Below are 6116 nucleotides of genomic sequence, written 5' to 3'. Positions count from 1 at the left end.
ACGTGGGCACATTAGAGGAATAAGTGGGCAGCTAGGAGACATGGGCACATTAGAGGAATAAGGGGACAGCTAGAGGACATGGGCACATTAGAGGAATAAGGGGACAGCTAGAGGACATGGGCACATTAGAGGAATAAGGGGACAGCTGGGAGACATGGGCACATTAGAGGAATAAGTGGGCAGCTGGGGTACGTGGGCACATTAGAGGAATAAGTGGGCAGCTGGGAGACATGGGTGCATTAGAGGAAGAAGTGGGCAGCTGGAGGACATAGGTACATTAGAGGAAGAAGTGGGCAGCTGGAGGACATAGGTACATTAGAAGAATAAGGGGACAGCTGGGGTACATGGGCACATTAGAGGAATAAGTGGGCAGCTGGGAGACATGGGTGCATTAGAGGAAGAAGTGGGCAGCTGGAGGACATAGGTACATTAGAGGAAGAAGTGGGCAGCTGGAGGACATAGGTACATTAGAGGAAGAAGTGGGCAGCTGGGGTACATGGGCACATTAGAGGAATAAGTGGGCAGCTTGGGGACATGGGCACATTAGAGTAATAAGTGGGCAGCTGGGGGACATGGGCACATTATAAGAATAAGTGGGCAGCATGGGCACATTAGAGGAATAAGTGGGCAGCTGAGAGACATGGGCACATTAGAGGAATAAGTGGCAGCTGGGGTACATGTGCCTATTAAAGGAATAAGTGGGCAGCTAGGGACATGGGCACATTAGAGGAATAAGGGGACAGCTGGGAGACATGGGCACATTAGAGAAATAAGTGGGCAGCTGGGGTACGTGGGCACATTAGAGGAATAAGGGGACAGCTAGAGGACATGGGCACATTAGAGGAATAAGGGGACAGCTAGAGGACATGGGCACATTAGAGGAATAAGGGGACAGCTGGGAGACATGGGCACATTAGAGGAATAAGTGGGCAGCTGGGGTACGTGGGCACATTAGAGGAATAAGTGGGCAGCTAGGAGACATGGGCACATTAGAGAAATAAGTGGGCAGCTGGGAGACATGGGTGCATTAGAGGAAGAAGTGGGCAGCTGGAGGACATAGGTACATTAGAGGAAGAAGTGGGCAGCTGGAGGACATAGGCACATTAGAGGAAGAAGTGGGCAGCTGGGAGACATGGGTGCATTAGAGGAATAAGTGGGCAGCTGGGAGACATGGGTGCATTAGAGGAATAAGTGGGTAGCTGGGAGACATGGGTGCATTAGAGGAAGAAGTGGGCAGCTGGGAGACATGGGTGCATTAGAGGAATAAGTAATCTTTGAGGAAGGATTCTGGATAACCAATGTCGGCAGTAACCATTTTCCATCTATAAATTAGTAGTATATTATGTCATTGTTCTTATGCAGTATCCTGGCAGGCAGCCAGACACGGGAGTCACAAGATGCATTTTGTTTTTCACGTAGTCAGGGTGTGTCCCTCACAGTGACAGGATACATCAGATATCAGGACACCGTGTACTTCATAGACCGCTCTACACTCGGAAACATTATATTATGCAGCTGCACACCAAGAGCTACCGCCTGATACTGACAGTGTTCTGTCAGCTACAAGATGCCGCCGAATGACTAACCGTGTTAGAGGGAATGTCATCAGAAAATGACCTATTGTTTAAAGCAATTAAAAAAAAAATATATATTTTTTTTTTTCATTTTTCACGTCATTATAATACAATAATCCCATGACAGCTGTTGGCTTAAGGGCCCTTTACACAAGCTGGAAATTGGGGCAGTTATCGGGAAGGATCGTCCTGCGAACACCCGTTTCTGATAATTACCCTATGTAAAGTGCCAAGAATCACCAGATGAAAAAGCAAACGCTCGATCATCAGCGGAAAGTATCGCTGATGCAGACACTAAAATCATTGAGGGTCATTTATCAAGACCGGTGTTTGAGACCCCGGTCTTAATAACCCCTTGGTCTGCCGGTGGACCCGCCAAAGTTATGTATAGGCGCGGGCCTCTAAATAACTTCGGCGCATCAACTGCCGGTCTAAATGTAAGACAGTTCCCTTGGCAGCTTAAATTTTGACCATTTTCTACACCTAAAACAGATGTAGAAAGTGATGAGTGAGATGGGCCTGCCGGCTGGCCCCTTTCATTAGACCTGACGGGAGCAGGGAAAGTTGCAGATTGCGGCGCAAATAACATTTGCGTGCAATCTGCGCCACATTTACGCTAGAAAATGTGACTATATATGATAGTAAATGACCCCCATTGTTTCTGGGCAGCAGTTCATAGTCTGTACAGGGATCTGCTGCCCAGAAATCATGTTTCTCTATGAGGACAAGTGATCTCTGTAGCAGTAACTCATCCCCATACAGTGGAGATTACTGCTGCATGTAAATGCAGCTCTCACCTCCTCACATGAGCAATTATCGGGAAAGAACAGTTTGGTCCCGATAATTGCCTGCTGTGTCAGCCCAGGTAAAGGGGCCTTTAAGGGAACCTGTCACTATGAACACGGTGTCTGAGCTGCAGGCAGCAGGTTATAGAGCAGGACGAGCGGAGCAGATTGATATATAGTTTTATGGGAAAAGTCCTGCTCTTTGTATGCATAAATTACAAGTTTTACAGAATCAATTCCTGCAAAACCATATATCAATCTGCTCAGCTTCTCCTGCTCTATAACGTGCTGCGTTTCGTGTTGACAGGTTCCCATTGACTTTAATGCGTCAGCGATCCACAATATATGGCAAAACATAGGACACGTCCTATCATTTGCGGTGCAGAGGTATGGACCCAAAAGCCCACAGAAGCACTTCGTAGTGCTTTTGTGGCCTTCCGATCCGAGCCTCTGCACCGCGCCGTCTCTTGCGGATTGCGGATCCATTCAAGTCATTGGGTCCACATCCATCGTACAGGAGTCAAATGGCCGGTGCCCTATATTGTGGACCCGCCATTTGCGGTCCGCAATACGGGCTTGGACGGCCTACTGTCGTGTGAATGGGTCCAAACAGTAAAAAAAAGATCAGTTTTAATCCCCATTTGCTGAATGTGTTGTTTTGAGCACAAGTTTGTGTCAGTTCCTTCAGGTTTCCATCATTTTTGATGCCAGAAAAGTCTGCCTGCTGTACATTTACGGTATTTCTGCCAAAAATAATATAAACTTAAAGAAAAGAAGCTTTCAGTGAATCAGTAAATGACAGATACAAACCAGAAGAATCATTTGTATCCATCTTCAGTACAGTAAAACGGTTCTGGTATTTTTTTCTGTCCCTCTGATGGTACAAAATGATGGAAAAGGCAACTAGATGTGTGAATGCAGCCTGTGCCTCATACTAGACAGACACCTCCTGTTCTGTAGAGATCGCCTATCAGCAGTCATCTCATTATCCTCACATTCAGGATTACAATGAAAAGGTATCACCTTTATACGGTATAAATAACATAGGATCACCATTCCCAAGTCACAGATTACCTCTTCCTCCTCCCTGCACAATGACCTCTGCACGGGTCACAGAGCATGCCCACAACATTTTCCCATAGAAGTCAAGGAGTCATCTAGAGAGTACAGGTTCCTATGGTCTCAGCTGCAGCTGGTAAAGTGTAATTTTATAGAAACTACAGCAAAACATCCAGTAAGTGACCCAGAGCTGGAATCAGGGTCAATACTTTATACTGCCGGCAGGATCCCTTACATTTTTTATAGGTTGTGTTCAAAGGGGGCATGCATCCTAAAATGTATTATAATCTGAGGTTTAATAGGTTATTAGATATTACCAGAAATATACCGTAACAGACTTAGCTCTCCCCCACTGTAAACTGCCTGAAAAATATTAGATAGATGAGATATAGAGATGATATATAGATGAGCTACAGTGAGGAGCAGAAGTATTTGAACACCAAGTTCTCCCACTTCGAAATCATGGAGGGGTCTGAAGTTCACATTGTAGGTGCATTCCCACTCTGAGAGACAGAATAAAAATAAATAAAATCAGGAAATCACATTGTATGATTTTTAAAGAATGTATTTGTCCTGCACTGCTGAACAGAAGTATTTGAACACCTGAGAAAATCAGTGTTTATAATTGCAAACAAAGTCTTTTGTACCAAATATTGAGGTCAAACGTTTCCTGTAGTTCTTGACTAGTTTTGCACACCCTGAACAGGGATTTTGGCCCACTCCTCCGCACAGATCTCCTCTAGATTTGTCAGGTTTCGGGGCTGTCGCTGAGCAACACAGAGTTTCAGCTTCCTCCAAAGATGTTCCCATTCATCCTCTCCTTAATACAGTGTAGTCGTCCTGTCCCCTTCGCAGAAAAGCATCCCCAAAGCATGATGTTACCACCCCCCATGGATGGGGTTCTTGGGATACAACTCATCCTTCTTTTTCCTCCAAACATGACGAGTGAAGTTTAGACCAAAAAGTTCTACTTTGGTCTCATCTGACCACATGACTTTCTCCCATGCCGCCTCTGGATCATCCAGATGGTCACTGGCAAACTTCAGACGGGCCTGGACATGTGATGACCTGAGTAGGGGAACCTTCCGTGCAACGCATGATTTGAAACCATGTCTGCGTAGTGTTCTACACACTGCCTACCCCAAAAGGTCACACACTCTAATATATTGTTGGACCGCCTTTAGCTTTGATTACGGCACACATTCGCTGTGGCATTGTTTCGATAAGCTTCTGCAATGTCAGAAGATTTATTTCCATCCAGTGTTGCATACATTTTTCACCAAGATCTTGCATTGATGATGGTAGAGTCTGACTGGTGCGCAAAGCCTTCTCCAGCACATCCCAAAGATTCTCAATGGGGTCAAGGTCTGGACTCTGTGGTGGCCAATCCATGTGTGAAAATGATGTCTCATGCTCCCTGAACCGCTCTCTCACAATTTGAGCCAGATGAATCCTGGCATTGTCATCTTGGAATATGCCCGTGCCATCAGGGAAGAAAAATCCATTGATGGAATAACCTGGTCATTCAGTATGTTCAGGTAGTCGGCTGACCTCATTCTTGGAGCACATACTGTTGCTGAACCTGGACCTGACCAACTGCAGCAACCCCAGATCATAGCACTGCCCCCACAGGCTTGTACAGTAGGCACTAGGCATGATGGGTGCATCACTTCATCTGCCACTCTTCTTACCCTAATGTGCCCATCACTCTGGAACAGGGTAAATCTGGATTCATCACCTTCTTCCATTGCTCCAGAGTCCAATCTTTATGCTCCCTAGCAAACTGAAGCCTTTTTTTCTGGTTTGCCTCACAGATTAGTGGTTTTCTTACGGCTACACAGCTGGTCAGTCCCAATCCCTTGAGTTCCCTTCACATTGTGCATGTGGAAATGCTCTTACTTTCACTATTAAACATAGCCCTGAGTTCTACTGTTTTTCTTTGATTTGATTTCACCAAACATTTAAGTGATCGCCGATCACGATCATTCAGGATTTTTTTCCCGCCACATTTCTTCCTCGAATACGATCGGTCCCCACTATCCTTCCCGTTTTTAATAATGCGTTCTTAACCCAATTTTAGTAGCTTCTGCAATCTCCTTAGATGTTTTCTCGGCTTGATGCATGCCAATGATTTGACCCTTCTCAAACAGACTAACATCTTTTCCACGACCACAAGATGTGTCTATCGACATGGTTGTTTATGAAATGAGAAGCAACTCATTGCACCAGTTGGGGTTAAATAATTATTTTTTTAGCTAAATCAGATAAAAGATAGATTAGATTCAGGGATGACCAACCTGAGGCTCTCCAGCTGTTGCAAAACTACAACTCCCAGCATGCTCAGACTGTCTATAACTATCATCCTACAGCAGGGCATGGTGGGAATTGTAGTTTTACAACAGCTGGAGAGCCTCAGGTTGGCCATCCCTGGATTAGATAGATGAGATATATAGATAGAAGCTACTAGTCAATAAATAATACCCTACTACTGAACCCAGATCTCTTTGGCACATACATACAACAATCAAGCCCATTCACTCTGCTATGTCTCCCAAGGAGAGCGTCTGCTCGTACAGGACCTCTTTTCCTCGGTAAACAGGGGGCACAGAACCCCTCCCCAGGAATTGGCCTTCCCCTTACCCAAAAATGTTTATGGTAAGAAAACCCTAACAACCGGTCACAATTTGTCACTTTTGGC

This window comes from Bufo gargarizans, chromosome 3 (assembly GCF_014858855.1).
Source record: "Bufo gargarizans isolate SCDJY-AF-19 chromosome 3, ASM1485885v1, whole genome shotgun sequence".
Classification (NCBI taxonomy): Eukaryota; Metazoa; Chordata; class Amphibia; order Anura; family Bufonidae; genus Bufo; species Bufo gargarizans.
This window is presented reverse-complemented; position numbering follows the sequence as displayed.